The sequence below is a fragment of the Heterocephalus glaber genome, unplaced genomic scaffold, assembly GCF_053883595.1.
Source record: "Heterocephalus glaber isolate CG9 unplaced genomic scaffold, H.glaber_assembly_v1.0 deba00000546, whole genome shotgun sequence".
Lineage (NCBI taxonomy): Eukaryota > Metazoa > Chordata > Mammalia > Rodentia > Bathyergidae > Heterocephalus > Heterocephalus glaber.
In genome coordinates this window covers 43,029,948-43,050,810 of record NW_028258147.1, presented here as the reverse complement: position 1 = coordinate 43,050,810, position 20,863 = coordinate 43,029,948, and the positions used below count along the sequence as shown (strand labels likewise).

The 20,863-nt window shown below is 39.8% G+C and overlaps 1 long non-coding RNA gene across 3 annotated transcripts in view; it reads left to right on the top strand.

The window, feature by feature from the left end:
- Positions 1-20,863, top strand: part of LOC110345377 (uncharacterized) — a 95,472-nt gene that overhangs the window by 5,945 nt on the left and 68,664 nt on the right. For 2 of the 3 annotated variants that reach the window (XR_015448789.1, XR_015448788.1), the window contains exon 2: positions 878-992. This is a non-coding gene — a long non-coding RNA (uncharacterized LOC110345377). Of the gene's footprint in view, positions 1-877; positions 18,913-20,863 lie in introns of those variants that run through there. The other variant, XR_002388682.2, reaches the window with a different exon arrangement.

Here is a 20,863-nt window from a genome sequence, read left to right as displayed (position 1 = left end):
ATAATAGTATCCAAAGGGAAAAAAATGAAACACTTAGGAATCAATCTAAGAAAAGAAGTGAAAGACCAGTACTTTGAAAACTACAGCACTCTGAAAAAAGATATCAGAAAATGGAAAGATATCCCTTGTTCTTGGGTAGGAAGAACCAGTATAGTGGAAGTGGCCATACTCCCAAAACTGTTATATAGATTCAATGCAATCCCAATCAAAATTCCAACAGCATATCTCACAGAATTAGAGAAAACAATCCTAAAATTCATTTGGAACCAGAAGAGACCTAGAATAGCAAAGACAATTCTGGGCAACAAAGGCAAGGAAGAGGTAGCACAATGCCTGACCTGAAATTAAATACTTCTAAAAACACCATGGTACCAGCAAAAGAACTGACCTGTAGATCAATGGAACAGATTAGAAGATCAGTTCATTTTTTAAAAGTTAGAATTATCTTTGAGAAAAGATGATAACTTTTTATTTTAGAATATTAACAAATAAGCAATAAATAAAAAATTTTAAACCTCTTACTACTACTTATTAATGCTAAGGTTCTATGAAGCTTCTAAGCAGGGAAAAAATAACTAGAGAACAAAGACTTCTAGACTCCTTACTTCTGGGTAATATGTGTAACTGCAATACCCTCCTCTCTATGTGCACATACTTTGTTCTCATCCATAAAACAAATAATGCCTGCAGTACAGCTACACAAAGGTGACAAGAAGGCTGTGAAGTGCTCTTTAGTGGTCCCTGGTCAGATGCACATAGATGTGACAAGAAACATTTGGTTGTTAAATAGCAACTTGAATCTAATAATAAAATCTGGGGTTTCACTTCTTTAGACATCATTGTATTTTTCCAGTAATTTCTTAATTTTGTTTTACAGAAATGACAGATGGAAAAGATAATGTAGTCCTTGGCCAGAGCCACCTTGAGAATCGCTGTGCTATATATACTTGCAAAAAGAAGTGTGAACACAGTTACTTCGTTTGGCTTTGGAGGTATGTTAAGTTGTTAGGGGACCAAACCGTAAGGATTCAGCATGGTGTGAAGATTAAGAAAAATGTAAAAAGGCTTTAACTCTTCAGAGAATGTTATTAATAACTCTGGGATGCCAAATGCCACACGGTCTTACCTTCATGGGCTCACAGGCGTGCAGACAAAACAGCTGCCAGTACTGTCACGCCTGCTGTCCCAGGAGCAGAGCCCCCAGCTTTGGAAGTGGGAGATTAGGGTCGCGGCTGGCTTTCAAGATCTTATAACACAGGGAAATCCCCACAAAACCAGTGAGTGGTCCAGCTGGAAAAGAGGTATCAGTGAAATGGAGATCGAAGTCCCACAGTGAGGTCACCGTAGAAGTTTCGAGGCATCACACAATTCTCCCCTCGGTGGCGTGCAGTTAGCCACCTAGATTTCTAAGAAGAGGAATTTTTCCAAGAGAAAATTATGTGGACATCAGTCCTAGGCTTTTCAATAACTAGAGCCGGTTCTATGACGAGCTTTGGAGACGGTTTCCAAGCAAGCCCCAATCTTGTTTCCAAACCTATGATCTCTCTCCTGGAATTAAGATGCAACTTTTAAATTACCATTTCATAAATCTGGGTAAACAGTTTTTTTTTTTTTTGGAAGAAAACGACTGCCTAAAAAGTCTCTTTTCTCTTGCAGAGAGCTAAGTAAAGACAACAGTCATAACAGTAACTATCAACAACAGCGAAAATACATGAACAAGCTGGGATGAAGTGTGTGTCTGGTTAATACTTCTTAAACTGGGAGAACCATTAGAATAACAGATCTTTAATGCTGAAAATTTATGTCATGAAATGTTTTGGGAAAAGAATTATGATCTTATTGATTGAAAAAGATTACAAACCATCTAATTCTTTTTAATGAAATGTGTATCCCAGGACTTTATCAAACATATAATTGGGGAGTTCACATTCTTATTTTTAATCTGCTTTTGTATTTACCTGCTCATTTTTCACTGACTTTGGTTCAATCTAATCCAAGAATTCCTTCTACATGTGCCTGAAAATGAGTTATGAATGAAACGATTCCATTTAACTAGGTTAAAACAGAAAACCAAAGAGTTAATATAATGTAGATTGTAGGCTTTAGTCTATAATAGTATATCAGTAGTGGTTATCAGTTGTAACAAATGCAGCTGGGCATGGTGGAGCATGCCTGTCATCCCAGCCTTCAGGAGGCTGAGGCAGGAGAATTGCTGACCTTGAACTCACAGCAAACCCTGTTTCAAGAAACAAAAAATTGTTACAAATGCATCTCATTAATCAAATACAAAATATACATTAAGGAAACAGGGAGGACTATGGGGTTAGGTTGGAATACTCTGTACTTTCTAATCTTTCAATTTAGAGCTTTATCATTTAAAGTTTTCAGTTTTAATATTCCTTTTTTGCCCATTAAAAAATAAGGTAAATCCAGGTGTGCTGTTTGAAACCAAAAGTTGGTCTCTCTGTGGTATACATCTCCCCAAGTGATTAACTACATATATTTACATAGTCATTTTTTGAATTCACTTACCCACCCCAGAAATAGTTGAGTGTCCACCTTGGGTCAAGCCTTCTGTCGCGCTTTGTTTTGAGCAGGAAAGTTTGCGATAGGTAACTTTTTATCATAAGCTTTTACTTCATGCGTAGACATACATTTATTTACCAAAGCCATTAACACATTCTTTTCGGCTTCTGATTTGTTTAAATAATTTAAATTTATTTATTTCCGGAGGTCTTGTGTACATATAAAAATATAAGTGTCTTTAAAAAACAGCAGTATAGTTGACAGTGTATTTTGGATACTGATCCATGTCACTTTATAAAGAGCTGACATATTACTTGTTTGCTTATCCTTTTTGGTGAGTGCACAGTATTCCATTTTAATGTTTTATAAGTGTGTTAGCTTTCCACGACAAAGTACCTGAGAAAACAGCTTAAAGGAAGGAAAGACTTATTTTGGTTTATGATTTCAGTGCATGGCTGGTTGTACCCATTGCTTTTAGTCCTGCGGCAGGGAGGAAACATCGTGGCAGAATGGTATGTCCAGGGAAAGCTCCTCGCCTCATGAAAGCAGACAGAGAGAGAGAGAGAGAGGAAGAAGAGGAAGATGAAGAAAGAGGAGGAAGGGGAGGAGGAGGGAGGGAGGGAGCACCAACCTGGACTGGTGGATTTCCTCCTTCCAGTTTTGCTTCTTTGGGGCCCACCTTATGGGAACGATGCTGCTCATATTTGGAGTGGGCTCTGCCCTCGGTTTGCCGCTCGCAGTGCCCATCATCTTTGGAAACACCCCAGGTGCTCTCAGGCTAACCCAACCCACCGTCAGTAGGAATCACCGTAAGTTGATGAACCCAGTATCTTGGCAGTGAACATCCTGGTTTCTTTTTTATTCTTCTATCGTGGCAGTGAATATGCTAGGACATTTGTCTTCTCATGTGCTTTAACGCACTAAAGGAGACATTTTTAGAAGTGGAATTACTGAGTAGAAGAAGAGGCACATTTTTGTAGGAGAGTGTTTGTTTGTTTGCCTCCTCATCAAAAGGACATGCTGTTATCCTGCATCTTTGGCAGTCTGATTGGTGAAAATTACACCTCCACCGAGCTTTAATTTTAATATCTCTTATTACATAGAAGAGGTACATTATTATTTAAATCATCAGAAAATTAATGAAGCACAGATGTAAGCTCAAGGAGGTTAAGTGTCACAGCACCATGTGCCTCATAAGGAAAGGCAGCTAGGACATGACTTCCCGAGCTTTCTCCTTTGTCACCACACCACCTTGCCAAACATAGCATCAGATGCAGGACTGAGCGACACAGTGAAAGGGTTATGTTTCCAGAAAGTTTTCCTCCAAAGATCAGTAACTGTCAAAAAACCAAAACAAAATGGAAAAAATAAACCTTTTTTGTAGTACTAGGGATTTAATCCAGGGACATCCCACTGAAATACATCCCCAACCCTTTATTTCTGTTTTCATTTTGAGACAGGATCTTCCTAAGTCCCTAAATTGCCTGGCCTGGGCTTGAACTTGCAGTCCTCCTGCCTCAGCCTCACAGAGTGCTGAGATTACAAATATGTACCACAATACCTGACTAAAAATACTTTTTGAAAAAGGCAAATAGAATTCGTTACTAAAATGACAAATCAATTGATTCTGAAAAATCCTTCCAAGTTACTTTTGAAATCTTAGAAATCTCTGCTAGAGATACTTCAGAAAAAAATTTTTTTCAAAAAATTGTGTGTTAACCATCATGTATGTTCTGTACTTCTGTTAGGAATGAAATTATCCTTTTATCGATAGACCATATCTGAAACAAAACTTTGCTTTTTCACACCAACTTCTCACTCTGAAATATGTTTCCTCTCCAAAGCCAACTTCAGATTTGGAGCCCTGGATTCTTTTACGGGACCTTGGGGCCCTGTGTCTTCCCAGCAGCCTGCAGTGCATATGCACCATCATTGATAGTGTGAGGTGTCTGGTGCAGGCTTGTCCCGGGACCCAGGTGGTCCAGCCCTGCAGCTGTCCCATCAGTTTGCTGTTAGGAGAGGGGTTAATTGCCCTGCTCATCTTCTATCTAGGATCTAGGTTTGGGGCTATGGGAGAGACAGAGCCACCTGGAAAGCAGAGTTTTCTTAGGGCCCTGGACAGAACAGTTTGTGACAGTGTGATGACCACTAAACACATCAACAACGTGATGGAATGAAGCAACGTTTTGGAATAGGAGCTACATCCTTCCTGAATTATGAATTTTTTGGCTATTATCCTTCATTTGTTCCACAAATCTTGAGCATATGTGAGTGTGTCAGGAACTGTTCCTGGATTCCACAGGTCCAGTCATGAATGCAACAAGGGAAAATACCTGCACATAGGGTCATTCTATCCAATGGGCCACATAACTGTCTTTTCTTGTTCTCCTGGTGAATCTCAGAACTGCGTGATTCCTCTTATAAAAGTTGAGCTCATTTTTGGAAAGCTGCAGATGCTCTCGGGCTCAGCCTTATCTCTTCTCCATAAGCAAAAGAAGTGAACAGAATTCTTTCCTGAGACCTTCCAGGCCTGGAGAAGAAAAGTCTCAAACCCTGGAGACACATCTGGGGGAAGTACAGGTGGTGGGTGGGGGAGTGCTCCTTTGATAGCCGTTCAGCCCCTGTTCTGCTGCAGGCTTGTTGAAATTGCTTAAGAGGAAGAGACAGCGAGAGAGAAACAAGTGCACATATACGTTTTTAAAGTAGCTTGCAACCAAGACAACACCAATTATTTAACCACAGTAAAGCAACCAGCAGCCAAACCACGCTGATTATTTAACCACATATCCAAGTGCTGAACACAGCCATACCAGCCACGTTAATTTAATGTAAATATCCTCCATAACTAGCCCGGCATGGGGCAGGAGCTGCGGCAGGAACGGCTCCTCTCCTTCCCTTGTCTCAGCTCCAGATGTCTGGGGCTGAGAAACTGGCTGCAGTCCAACCAATATTTTCCTTTTTTTGTGCCCTTTTACAGTTTTGTTTCTGTAAAAACTGAGTCATTCATCCTCGACTGATCTACAGTCTCACGTATGCACGCTTGCTCAGGGAGACATTTCCCTTAGTGAAGTCTGCTCTTTTCCGTCTATTCCCACCTTTCTGTTCATTTCAGTCTCCTTCCTCACCTCAGTGCTTTCCAGTGCATTTAATTCCTACTCTATCATTTGTCTTTAATCACTGTATGTAAGTGGTATGCTTAGGGAATGTTTATTAGGAAAGCAACTTTCTTCTTTGCTATTTGCAATGACACAATTCACAATAGGTTGAAATTTACTATAAAATAGTCCCTTTCACTGAGAAATGCCCAGCCTCAGGAATCTTATAAGTCCAGATAGTCAGGTGTGAAACACGCAGTCCCACTCTTGCTGGCCACAGGTATGGGATCCGACTTGAGGTCAGCCAATTATTGATGTCTGGCATCTGATCTTATTCCTCCCTTTTGGGATCTGAACCCAAGCAATGCAGAGACTAAAATGAAGAGTGGCATAGATTGGGGACTGGCTGACAGGGTGGGCTGGATGGCAAGACAGCAAGCTTGGCTGGAGAGAAGAATAGCTGAGGAGGACTCTGTGGTCTCCCCAAATCAAGAGTGAAGCCACTGGCAACTGGAGACTTCCCTGAAGGAAGGAAGGAAGTGCTCACCTCCTGTCTGTGGTTTTGTTTAATTTCCCGTGAAGGCCGTTTGTTTCATGGTGTAAACCCATAAAATTGTTGCTGTATCTTCATATTAATTGCAAGTCAGCAGATAACAGGGCAAGATCAGGCTTTGGTGTCAATTATCTCCTCAAGGCCTAGCTTTTCTCTAGACATGGAATCAGTTTCAGTATGATGCTTCTGAATAAAATACGCCTCTTACATTATGTGTAAAGAGGTCTTGTAGACGTAGTACAAGTTTAATGGGAACTTAAACTTTTGAAAGTGAGTCGTGGAGCTGCTATATATTAAAAAAAATTTCCATGGTGCCGTTTATGCCAAATCAGCTCCTGCTATATCTCAACAATGGCAGAACATGATATTGGTGGACAGAAACTACTGCCTTTGGGATATTCAGTGCTATATTTTTGCTTCTCCAGTTCAAACTGACCAAAGTTTTAGTGGTGGGAAATTAGATATCTCTTGGGGAGGCTAAGTTTGAGATGTTCTTTGAACACCAAGTGTGCCGTTAATCCTAATATGTCAATTTTATTGAGAAATGCCCAGCAGATTAGGAGAGTGCACTCCCGGGTGTGTCTGGGCAGGTAATAGGGGTGGGGTTGGGCCTATTGTACACTGTCTCTTACCTGTTCCTCTCTGTAATTGTTCCCTGCTCTCTCCCAGCTGCCTTGAACTAAGTAGCTTTGCTCCACCATGTCCTTCCACTGTGAGCTTCCTGCCTTAAAGCCTCTCCACCTGGTACTGGATCTGCTGAAACCATGAGCTAAATCAAACCTTTCTTCCATTAAATTGTGGGTTTGGGGTTTTGTGTGTAAAGCAATGGGAAAACTAATATGGACTCTACTTTTATAGATATGGAGATCATATCTGAGATTGCAAATATCAAAAAGCACATTAATAGAAGGATGTGACCTGTCATATCCAGTGTTGCTAAAAGATCAACTAAGATGAGGAGTGAGAAGTGACTGTTGGGCAGAACAAGATTTTGTTTATTAGTGACCAAAAAATAATGAATAAAATAATGAGATAAAACCCGATTATAGTGAATTGAGAGAACTGAATTGAGGAGAGGGTCCAAAAAGTAAAGACCAACTTTTGAAGGAGTTTTCACAGAAGTGAAAAGTCCCTCACTGAGGCTTCCCCAGGAGGTGCTGTTATCCACGTAGGGGGTGAAACAGCCACAACTTGGACCCCAGCCGCCCCTCCCATCGACTAATTCAATGGGCCTATGAGAGTTCATTAAACTTCCTGAGACTCTGGGTTCTTAGCCTGTAGAATGGAGTTACGATCAGGAATTATTAACTGAAGAATTGGCCTTCAGCCTATTATATACATATTAGCTAACTTAAACCACAGAAAAAATCATTATTCATTTACATAATACTGTACCTATGAGTGTACACTTGGTGCCACAGTGAGCCACAGCCAGCTTTTAAAACAAAATGCATATGCTTTTGTGTACTCTTTTGGTCATTGCTGATCTTCTGAGCACCGGACATAGCACTGCCTTTTACGAGCCTGAGAGCCTCCCCACCCTATGCAGAGGTCCCTTGGCTCAGCTGAGGCAGGAAAGTCCCTGCCCTCCACCAAGTACATCTCAGACTTGAACCAAGCTCTGCTGGGTTGTTTCACAAATGCAGATTCCAGGGCCTCTCTAAGATCTACAGGAGAATACCCTTTGGGATGTGAGCTGGAGAATCTTCTCTTAGCACTGTCTCCAGTTATTTTTTCTGCATGTTGGCATCAGCCAAGGAAATTTGAATGCTTGTAGATGTTTCTGACCAGATGAGCGACAAGAGATTAGCATTTTGAGATTAATCTGGTAGCAGTTATTTGGACTGTATATGGGAGAAAGGCAGAAGTGCTGATTAAGACAAGGCTGCAGCTGACCAGGATGAAGACTGTTATGACATCAGGAGAGCAGTGAATAGAGAACAAAGAGCAGGTGAAAAAGAGAGTGTTTAGTTTGAAAATGACAATATTGAGTCAGGCATAGTGGCCCTAGTGACTCAGGAGATAGATGCAGGAGCATCACAAGTTCAAGGCCAGCCTGGGTGCCTCTGTGCCAAAAAAACCCAGTGGGGGTTGAGGGTGCTGCTCAGTGGAAGAGCACTTGCCCAGTGTGTTCACTTCTTACCACTGCAAACCAAAACAACAACACAGAAACGTTAGCAGTGTTCACCGACTGAGTGGAAATAATGAATCCAGGAGGAAGAGAAGGTGCCTCTGGGGTCTGAGGCAGGTGCTGCCCCAGGCTTGTTTCTCTGCCCTCCACATTCCAGGTGGAGCTTTAGTAGTTACAGTCCAAGTCTCGCATCTCCAACATGAGCTTGCGTTTTCATGGCTCTCAGTCTTTCCCATCTCAGCAAATGACAACTCTCCTTTTGATTTCTCAGAGCAGGGCTCCAAAGTGACTCCTGACTTCTCAATTTCTCTCACAGTCCAATAAGCAGATTTTCATCTTTGCTTTCTAAATTGGTCATCAGTCTTTCTGTTTTCCACCTCCAGCACCACCATGGCCTCATCATTGGACAGGTCCCTAACTCAGCTCTTGCTCCTTGGAGTCTATCCAAATCATGACACTCTCTGTTCACCTCCCTTCAGTGGTTCTCAAGATCACTCCAAGTGACTGGGCGTGCAGAGAGTCCTAAAGGGTCTGGCCCTAACGATCTCCTGGACCCCATCTCCCCTCACAGCCTGCGAGTATCCACTGCAGGTATTCAGCCTGCCAAGCTGTCACCCTGTGCCTTGGCTCCTGCTCTTCCCTCTAGTATTGGTGGATCTGAACTTCTTCCTTTTGGCTCCTCTTCTCCATCAGGCCTTCAGGTACTCAGTTATTCTTGTCTTGAATGTCAGTCTCCCAGAAATCCACAATATGGACAGTTATTGTCATTACTATTACAAAGAAGTCCCTGTCAAATCTTCACAGACGTCTCCAAGGACTCCACACATGAAATAATACAATCACATAGGTAGTTGTGACTCTGCCTTGTCCTGCTTCATGTTTTTAATTAGTCTGAAGCTGTTGGTATATCATATGTCTATTTTTCTATTATCTGTCTCCTAGAAAAAGAAGATATCATACATTTGTCTGTTTTGTTTGGTACTGGATCCCTGAGCCTTCAGCAGAGCATGTATGTGAGCAGAGACCCTCACAAAATATTTGTTGAGTAAATTGCAGAACTGATTTTTGAGGCAGCAGAGCCACTGGTAATGAACATGGGCTTCATATTTTGCCTCTGCCTGCTGTTCTATATTTATTCTTGTACACATTACTTGCACCTCCTGGCTCCAATGTGGTGATAATAAGAGCAATCTGTGGCTGTTTAAATATGGCTGAAAGTTCTTTGCCACCCCTTCCAAGGAGAATGAGGTCTATGTCCCTTGTTCCCCTTTGACTCTGAGCAGGCGTTTTCTTTCTTTGATCAGTAAAATATAATGGAAGTAAGACTCCCAAGGATGAGCATGCAAGGTAGCCAGTTTCTGCCTTGCTTACTGGAAACTTTGGTCTTAAGTTCACAGCTGCCGTGGAAGTAGTCCAAGTACTCTGGGGCCACCATGCTGTGAGGTTCCCAAGCTGTGTGGAGAGGTTACACATGGGTACTCCAGCCCTTAGTTCTAACTGAGCTGGGCCTTGACCAGCCAGAGACAATTGGCCAGGTCGCTTCCTTCTTCCAGGTCTTCCCAAACAAGGCCTCAGATATAGAGTAGGAAGGAGCCAGCCCTGTCTGACTCCCTGTGTTGGGTACGGTTTCCTGCTTTGGACAATCTGTGGGTATAGTAAAACAGCTGAATTTTTGTGGTACTAAGTTCAAATGAGTTAGTTTGCAGCAAGATAAAACTGGTACCTCACTTCAAGAACTGTTCTGAGAACTAAAGGAGTTATTATATATAAAATGCTTACAGCCACATAGTAACTACTAAGTAAACATAGCCTACTGTCATGAAAGTAAAACTGATAAGGATAGGGAAATGTGAGGAATCATTTAATAAAAACATTCTTCTCCTTAAAAACATTCCACCCTTAAAACTTAATTTGAAACTCATTGATTGCATTGTACTTCCTAAAATCAGTTTGTTTCCTTAGGTAGAAACTGTACAATGAGTTCTCTGGTATGATGACTTGAAATCAGATGCACCAAAGCTCTAGGAGCAGCAGAGTTTGTAATGTGTGGCTGTAGTTAGGTCCTGCTCAGTTTGTGCTCCTCCAGGCACCTAGCAGCAGTGCAACACCCGAAGTCAGGGCTGCGTGAATGTCTGAGTCACTCACTTGATAAATGAACTTGTGTTCATTGTTATATAAACTCTTAAAAACATTGCTTTATTTAGTATTTTCTTCATTTTTGCCTTGAAATTTGTAGTATTTGCTGAAAAGTTGATTGGTAATCTCATAAAACTTAAATTAATGTTTATGGAATACATGGCTAGTATTATTAAGAACGTACAACATAGCATAAACATGGAACTCTTGCACAATCCTTTTCTGGACTTGTGCTTTTTTGAACTGAGTTCAAATCTAAACTAAGGAAGGCCACACAGGGTGTTAAAACAAAAAATATACAGTTGGAATGCACTGAAGCCCCTCAACCAGGGAGACAGGGATTGAAGGAGGTAATTTTTAAGAACCTGCTTTTTATTCTGGTCACCTGGCAAGCCAGTCTAAGAAAACATATTGCACAAATGTGAGTTTCAAGCCACACACATTGTCTAGATAGAAAAACAACTTCCAACATCCCATAGTGTTTTGCAAATTATTTGCTGAATATGTCAACATACCCCCTGAAAGAAAAGCTGTTGCCTAGTTTTTGAGCTCTTCTCACGTGAAGAGTTCTCAAATTTTGAAATAAGAAAATCCTTAAAATAATTACTTGATTGTAAATCACATATTTAGATGGCCCTGGAAGATTTGGTGCGAATCACTACACATGGCTAGTCCTACGGTGAGCCAGCCCTGTGCAGGATAGTCCATAGGAAAGAAGGAAACACCAGTAGAAGCCACGGAGAAGTTAAAGAAAAAGAACGTGAGGGAAGGGAAATATTTAGATGAAAGAACTGATAAATGCTTTATTAATAAATATTAGCTTCATTTGAAATTAATAGTCTTCAAATTTTTACAACAAGGAATAATAATGCTTTAATTCATTTACAGATATTAAGGCACACTCTTTTCAAAGTGAAAAATATCTAATATTTATCTAATACCTAATATAACTGTGAAATGAGGTGTAACAGCATTACTGGTGGGTCCCTATTCTTTGACCCAGTTTGGAAAGTTCCTCGGCAGTGTCTGCTGACTTTGTGGATCAAGATCATCATCTGAGAGTGTGGGAGGCATTAACTACATGTGTCACTTGCCAAATAAATAAATTGGAAATATTTTTCAAGCAAAGAAAGCACATGTTCATTAAATATACATGTACAATTCATTTTGCTATTTATGCTGTAACTTTTTTTCAGTGGTTGGCCCAAAATTCCACCTTGCAAAACAATCTCTTTCATGGACTGTTGTTATGGTCAGGATTAATCTTTGCTGAGCATCTGTACTTATAGGGGTTGTCATTGGTTGAACACTCAGTGGCTGCTAGAGTTTATTAAACTGATGTGTATGCCATGTCCTTAATACTAGCCTCATTCTTTTGTTTGTTTGTTTGTTTTGTGGTACCGGGGATTGAACTTAGGACCTTACGCTTGCAAGGCAATGGTGCCACTGAGCTAAATCCCTGCTTCTCATTCTTCTCACTGTAAAGATGGCAGTCCTGAAGTGCCTAGCACCATATAGTTGGTAAGCAAAAGAACTAGGATTTGAAGCTAGATCTGTATACCTATACATTGTCTTTAGAGAAGATTTTGGCAAGATTTGGGTTGAATGGATGCCTTTCTTTCAACTCAGCAAGCATTCAGTGGTACCTACAGCACACAAAGGAGTTATATAGGTGAATATTTGTTGTTGGTTACACAGCAAGGGTCTTAAAAGGGTGAGATTTTTTGAAAAGTATGTCTTTAGGCGAGTGGCCTGACGAGTGGTAACATCAGGTTTGCTATATAGTGGTGCTGTCTGACTGCCTCCCTATTCTCAGCACCAAAATTTCCCTCAAATAAATTCTTATTATTATCATTATTATTATTTATTTCTGGGTCACTTGGCAAGAAAAGACAGGATTATATTCAGAAAAATGGGTGGTTCACGTCTCTTCCCATCCTCAATGTCATAGACTGTATTGATCCAAATGAGCCAAGAGGGACTTTTCTGCAGTGTCAGTTGTTAACCTGTGAGATCTGAGAGTTCCACATACAGGTAACTAATTCACAAGTGGGAATAAGGAAGACACAGACTAGGGCAGCGAGAGCAGCATTTTGAACTTTTTCAGGATATAACTGCTATTTCCTTTACTCCACAAAAAGCCACCAGTTACAATAATCACAAATAGACTTGGTGACTGAATCATTAAGTAGGCGTGTTTTGATTTACTATAGGACATGTTTACAAATTCTTGTTGATATTGTAAATCATGATTTTAAGGGATAGCAAGAAGTAGCTCACTTCCATTGACTAGGTTATCTAGGGTCTCGGAGAGGTGAATGTCAGATCTCGAAATAGACAGCACTCTTGTCACTCTTACCTGATACTGCCAGCACCCTGCCTTCCGGGCAAACCTCTTGTGTTAGCCTCAGAGCAGAAGAGGTGGTTGAATTGCACTTGTTGAGTTTTGGTAGTGGGTCGTAGAGAACACAGTAGTCCCAATGCAGTATTAGAGGAGAGCTTGAAAAGAAGAAAAGGGTAGAAGAGAAAGAGAAGAGGGGGGAAGGGGAGGCTAACAAAGAGTCAGAGAAGAATGATAGATGAAGGCTGTGCCCATTCCAGTGCTGTTGCCTGAGCTACTTCCTCTTTCTCCCTGCTTCCAGCCCGTTCTAGGAGTAGGGGCCCTTCTTCTATGGCATTAATCCTGTGGGGATGGGTTTTAGACCCTTCAATTTGTTTTCATGTCTTTGGTGAGACAAGAGATAAGCTTCATTTAAAAAATTTACCTATCCTTATCCTCTTGTTCACAGAGTGTACTTTTATTTATAAATGTTAAGTATAAAAACCATTCTCACCTCTATTTTTCTTTTTGAAATCAGCTAATCTTGTATACCAGTTGGCTGCCACTTAGTTCTCCATTATTCCGGTTGGACAGGGGTCATAAACATTTCCACCTTCCTTTTAGGTTTGCCTTATGACAAATACAATTCATCCTTTGACTTTTCTTAGCAATATAAGGAGTTAAGATACTTAGTCTATTTGGTCTCTTTAAAAATGGCACCTGTGAATATTATATTCATTTGATTTAAAGGATGGGCAAAATTGAATATCGAACAGGTCTGGGAATTATGTTTCAAAGAATTTCCCTTTCTCAGTACAAATGAAACACCAAATCTTCATAACCGGTTGAGATTTAAAATGGCGGTCGTAGAAGAGGGCAGTTCTCCTTTCTCCTTCCCCTACTTTCCTCTTTGAAGCAGTTTCTGAATTTACTGATCTTAGAATAGGAACTAATAGTAAACAGCACTTTGAAAACAATGTAGTTTGGTTGGTGTTGAAGAGTTTAAAGCTATAAATGTTCCGTTTGTGAAGGAATTTGCTAATTATTCTGCAGATGTTCCTTCTTTCTATCCTGTGTGCATCCTAATTTCCTTCACATTCTCACCCTCCCTTTCTCTGGCTTTAGCTCTCTCTTGTGTCCCTGCACCCTTAAAGCAGTAAATATAGCTTCAATGAATGTGTACAGCTTCTTTTCTTCCCCTGGAAACATGACTATGCCTCAGCACCAAGGTTCTGTCTAGAAGAGAAGTCCTTTTAACTTACTTGTAACCTCTCCTAGAAGATTCTCTCCAAACTTCTGTATCTTTGATTTAATTTCATAAGTGAATTGACCATGAAATTGTGTGACTTGGTTTTACGACTCCACATAAGCATCAACTCCCACCCCAATAACCAAATATGTATTGGATAACGAAGTATTTATTTTTCAGAGGACTTAAAATGGGGAATTCCCAAACAGTTCCCCTTGGAATGATCACAGAAATAACAAAACAACTGAAAACTATGGCTCAGAATCAAGTTTCTTATCCTTAAAAAAAAAAAAGCCCAAAACCTCATTTGTGAGATTTGCTGAAGAGTGTAATATTAAAGTCACTTGATTGGTTTGCATTTATCTTAGTTAATATTTTGAGCTCCCAAGTTATTGTCATCTGAGCTCTTGCATAAAATCCAAACATCTTTAGTTTTAGTTACATAACTTATCTTTCAGAGTATAATTAAAAATTAAATTTAATTCATTGCAGGAGACCAATTTGAAACTGCACTGAGCAGGCTTTGGATATTATTGATTTGGCTTCTAATTTGGCTTCTAATTAACACTATGTGTCACTCCAAGGCCTAAGTGTGAATTGCTAATTGACCTTTTGGCTGGTGTTTGGAGATAGACTTCCCTATGCCAACGGTCACAATTAATCTTTCAATGATCAACATGGTTGTGATGTCTCTATAGCAAGGAAATCCTGCAGCTAAGGAATTATGACTCTGCGCAACCATTCTCTAAGATCAGATGTTAGCTAAGATAATGCAGGTGGCTTGTTAGCTATGACCTGGGAGATAGCACAGGTGGCTTGTTAACTGTGCCCTGTCCTTCACAAGTGTACACAGTTACTCCCTTTCCAAGCCTGGCTCATTAAGTGAATTAGTTCTTCTGTTCCCTAAATCTGCCTGCATGCCCCCTTGCTATGTTGTATGATCATAAATACTGACTAATCGAGAGCTTGTGGTCCTTTTTTTTTTTTTTCTTAAATTCTTTTATTGGTACATTTTAGGCATACAATACAGTTACATTCATCATTGGGAACTTGTACCTTTACATGATGTATCTTGGGGATTATTTCTTCCCCATTCCCCTGCCCTTCCTTCAACTCCTCCACCTCTCACTATTTACAAAGGCTTTGTTTCCATTTTTCCCTTTTCTCATATTTTTTCCTTTCCCTTCTTTCTTTCCCCCTTCCCCTCTCACTTCCCCTAGCCCTTTGGACCTTTTCTTCTTATTTCATATTATCAATTATTTATTTTAATCCTTATTTACACTTTCAGTTTCTCATACCAGAGAAACTATTCAGTATTTACAGATGTGTGTCCTATTTATTTCACTTAAGAGTATGGCCTCAATGTGCATCCACTTAGCTATAAATGTTTCCAATTTCTCATTCTTTATGGCTGAGTAGTACTCCATTTTATAAAAAAAAAATCTTCTTTATCCAGTCTTGATTTGATGGGCACTTGGGCTGTTTCCAAGATTTAGCTATTATGAACTGTGCTGCTATAAACATGGATGCACATATATTGCTGTGGTATGATTCTTTTATTTCTTTGGGAAAGATACCCAGCAGGAGAGTAGCTGGTCCAAATGGGACTTCTCAATACCATGGGAACTGGCACAAAGAATCGACAAGTGGTATCTTATCTCATTAAAAAGCTTTTGCACTGCAAGAGAAACCAGCCACAGAGCAAAGAGACAACCTACAATTTGGGAAAAAATTTTTATCAGCTGTTCCTCAGACAAAGGACTACTATCTAGAATATATAAATAACTTAAAAAGTCAGACCCCTCAAATTTAAAGAACCAATTCAAAAACGGGCATCTGAAATGAACAGACATTTCTCAGACAAAAAAGTAAAAGCAGCAAATAAACATGAAAAGATGTTCAACATCACTGGTCATTTGAGAGATGCAGATGAAAACAACACTGAAATTCCACCTCCAGAAAGAATGGCTGCTATCAACAAATCAATGAATAACAAATGTTGGTTGGGTTGTGGGGGAAAGAGGAACCCTGCTCCACTGCTGGTGGGAGTGCAGACTGGTGCAGCCACTGTGGAAATCAGTATGGAGATACCTCGAAGAACTAGGATCAGAGCTCATGGTCCTAGCCAGGACAGAGCTAGATCAGGTGGTCTCTAGCCAGGAGAGAGCTAAAGATCAATTCCTGGCCCCCAGGAAGTAATACTATCATACATTATTTTTTATTCCTTGTTCTTTGTAAATTATTCTTTCATCTCCTGCTGTCCCCTCATCAGGTGACTGGGCATTCCCCGGTGACTATCAACCCTATTATTGGTTCCTTCTTAAAGTTGATATGACCCTTCATTTCTCTCACATGGTACATTAACATAAGGCTTACACACACACGCACGCACACACACACACACGCACGCACACACCCTCCTGCTCTTCCAGGAAAGAGTGCAAGAGTCACAGAGATGAAAATAGGGCTTGCCTAAGTTACAGAATTTTCTAAATGATGAGGTAAGATCACTTCTGTCCCCCGAAATATGCATATCACAATAAAGAGTTATTGCAATTATGCAATGTGTTTCTTTGCCTCATTTGAGCTTTAGAATAGATCTTTAGTGTTCTCTTTGAGTTATGGTAGATTTTCATATTTTAACACTTTTTGCTTCCAGTCTATGTAAATCACTTGGTTAAGAAGCATAAAATATTTTAGAATATCCATATGATTAACCATCTCTCATCTGGTAATATGATTGATAGATGGCTTTGGAATTTCCATCAACAAAATCATTTCAGATGTTCTGTAACTACTTTACCCCAGAAAGGAATTTTCTATGATGACTTTTAGATACAAATTTGAGTTATTTGATAACTTCAAAATGACAGATGAATATCTGTGTAGTTAAATGAATATTGTAACCAAAGGGATTATATGGTTATTACTAATAGATGGTAGAGCAAAGGAGGAAGTTACTGGAAGTTCTCTAAATAATGTATTTAAGTATAACTCTACTGTGAGAAAGACAGTTTTAGAAATCACGAGGCAGGCAGATAACCAGTCTTCTTTCTCCAGGTTCAGATGAGGCTCTCTGAGATTTAAAGTTTGTCATTGTGATCTGTGTAGATATGTGTGTTTGACTCAGCACTGGCTCAAATGCCTAAGACCAGCAGTCACCATTCCCTGCTCCTCTCTCCTTCCTCACAGACAGAAAGCATTATAAACTTAAGGAAACATAGTGTAGTGACAGACTCTCAATGAGCCTGTGAGGAGCATAAGGTTTTTCTGAAGGATACACGGAACTTCACACTGGAGATTAGAAGAAGTGGTAGAGAGACGTCCCGGCCAGGTGGCCAAAGTTAATAACTTAAATGTGTCTTGGAGGAAAACTTTACTGAAAGCACTTTGCCCTCTAACCAGGGTTTTTATTTTTCCCTATATGTATGACTCTATACCTTCCAGAAAATCTGATCATCCTCCCAGTCTTGAATGACACTCAAATTGACACTCACATGGAGAAGAGGGGAGGTGTGGCCCATAGAAAATCAGAGTCTCAAATGCCTCCTTCATGTTCCATGCTCCAGAAGAGAAAGGACTACATCTTTCCAAGCAAATTGTGTCTGGCAGTGACCACCAGCAAAGTGGGTCAAGGTCCACATGAAGGCAGGGATCACTGGGAGAGGCCCCAGAGATGAGAGAGTCCAAGTAGATACAGTGGTACCTCGGTTGACAAATTTAATTCTTTCTATGATTTTGGCTGCAAATCGAATTGGGTAAGAACCAAATCAAATTCAACGGTAAGGTTCAATGTCGACCTTACTGAAAATTTAATTCAGTTCTTATCCAATTCAGTTTGTGGCCAGAATTGTGGAAAGAATTAAGTTTGTGAACCGAGGTACCACTGTACCCATAAACACTCCAGTGAGAAGTGACCCTTAGCTTGACAGCCCACTCAAAGTGAGGCTAAAAGAGAAGTATTTGTAAAAAAATACATCAGAGTTAGCTATTTCTCCAACCTGTTTACCTCTAGGCCACAGACTTTCTTCCAGTTGAATTTAAATGTATCTCACAATTTTGTTATTATGTTTCACTTGACAAATTAAAATTATTTGAAGAGCCTAAAAACTTCGTATGATGCCCATGATACCCCAATTATCTTACAGAAATTTTAGACTTGGATTCCAATTATTTTAAATCCACCCAAATGCCTTCTCCCTGCTGACAGATCCACACTGCCACTCATATAAAAAGACTCACCAGGAGGATAAATTATTTCTCCCCTTGTCAATGGTAATTTGTGTTCACTAAATTACCTCCAGATCTACTTTCCTGAATCAAAAATAACTTCATAGTTTTCTTTCCATCCATGTTTAGTTTGGAAAGATGTATAGATTTTGAAGTTAACCTCTCTCTGTTAGATGCTCAAGAATAATTAAGCTAGTTTTCATCTTAAATCAGCCAGATGTTTCATTTTAAGATGGAACGATACATGGTTTATTTGACCCAAGTTCTTATGGAAAGGACATTGCTTTCATTCTAATAGTCTTGTTTTGTGAGAGGTAAAAATGAAAAACATCTTTAAAAGAATTCACTCTCCCTCCCCACTGGGAACAATGCTTGGTCTCAATAGGAAACCACATTTTTTAAGAATATGAAAGTTATTACTGATTATGCTTCACAATTTGATCAAACACTTAGGCTACAGCCATCACATTGGGATTTTTACCACAGTGTTCTTCATACCTTCTAAGAAATTTTATAGTATTACTGGGTCTAGATCTGCTTCTGGCAAGGAATCTATTTATACTACTTTGTCATGTTAGCATTTTCTTCTAATCAAGGTAGACTATTATGCTTAAGGCACCTTTCATTTTTGTCTTAAAAAAGCTAATAAATGGTTAAGAGTATTTTTTACAACATGGTGAGTGTTATTTCACAATGTTTCATTAGCCACAAATCCTTAAGTCACTTTCAAGAATTCCAGATGCCCTACTGTAGGTATTTTTGCAGCTGCTTTGTGGGAAATCATGAAAGTGCAACTCCATTTGACAAAAAGAACATATCTCATTCCTACAGGGATTGGTCTCTTTTACCGTACTTTATAGCAAAAGGGGCACTGTAAAGACAGCTGTGTTCTGCATATGTTCTCCCCATGGGCCTGAAGTTCGGATAGTTAAAATATCTTCTAATTTGTAAAATGCTTTGACTTTAGTTTGAGGGAAGTCTTTCTTGTGAATTGGTTACAATACACTCCAAAGTTACATTTTTCTTCCTGCTACTGGCAGCAAGGAATTGAGCCTAAGGAAATTCTGCCTGCATCTGATGATTTTGCTTTCGCAATGCCTGTTATTTTTCTTGGTGATTAGATTTTTAAGTCTACACATATATCCTTTTACCTGGTAGACAACATGCTGAATGTACTTGTCTCTCTGAATCTTCAGGATGTTTCTCCTCCTCCAGATACTAACATCGACAGATGCTCAAGTCCCTTGTATAAAATGGAGTCATGTTTGCATATAGTCTGTGCACAGCATCCTGAATATTTTAAACAGTCTCTGGATTGCTTATAATACCCAATAATGGAAATGTTACATAAAAGGTTGTTATATTGTGTTGTTTAGGGAGAAATGGCAAAAAGAAAAGTTTGTACACACTCAGTACACATGGAAAATATCTTTTTCCAAATATTTTAAATCTAAATTTGGATGAATCTGCAAGTCAAGAGTTGACAGACATGGAGGGCAGATGGTATAAAAATTGATAATTTCTGACTCTTCTTAGGATCATGTATTTCCTTTAATTTTTTGTCAATTTTGAAAGTTATATATTTCAGGATATTGTGAATATCTGTTTGCTGATATCTTTTACCTCAGAAGCATTTTTTATGAATAGACTGCAACAATTTATAAATCTCATACATAAAAGAAGAAAGGATTTCCTTTGAATTTGCTATAGTTTCAGTGAGTGTCTCCCAAAGGTTTGTGTCCTGCAGTCCCAGCCCGTGGCACTGTCAGAAGGGGATGGACCCTGAGGAGTTGGGGCTGGTGAGAGCCCCACGCCTTTGAAGCCCCCCCCCCTTTTTTTCGGTACCAGGGATCAAACTCGGGTCCTTGTGCTTTCACAGCAGGCAATGAAACCACTGAGCTAAATCCCTGGCCCTGAACCCTCTTTCTTTTCCACTCTCTTTTGTGTCCTGGCCTTGAGCCAAATAGTTTTGCCACTTGCTCCTGCCTGAAAGCAGCAAGTCCCATTTTCAGGAACTGAAACCTCCAAATGGTGAGGCAAAATAACCCTTTTCTTTGTAGGAGCTGATTATCTCAGGTAACTGCCGTGGCGATGGAAAGTTGGTTAGCACATATTACTTCTGATACCACACAATCTGCGTCTTCGTCTGACGGTATCTTGTAGCCAAATTATATCTTTTCTGTGGTCATTCCTTTCCAATAAATTCAAGAAGGAAAGGTTGAAAATGGAGATTCTAGTAGGGCTCAAAGGCCTTACTAGAATTCATATCACTAAGATTTTGGCTACAAAGCCAAGGCTAAGATTAATTTAATGGCAAGATCCATGACGTAAGGAAAACTAGACTAAAACCCAAGGAAGGGGAACCAGACTGGACCTGTTGGTGATGTCATTTAGAGTTAATTACTTAAACTCTCACATTTTAAAGTTGAAGACACTGAGTTCCAGAGGCACAAATTCTGCCAGCACTTAAGAATTCCATAGTTCAATTAAAAATCAAGTCATTTTTTTCTTGATTTCCTCATTGCCTTTTCATCCTGTACTTCTATTGCTTAAACCTGGGTTTTTGTACCTCAGAGTGGCTTCAAATGAAAGCCATTCATTCCACAAATGTGACATGACCTGA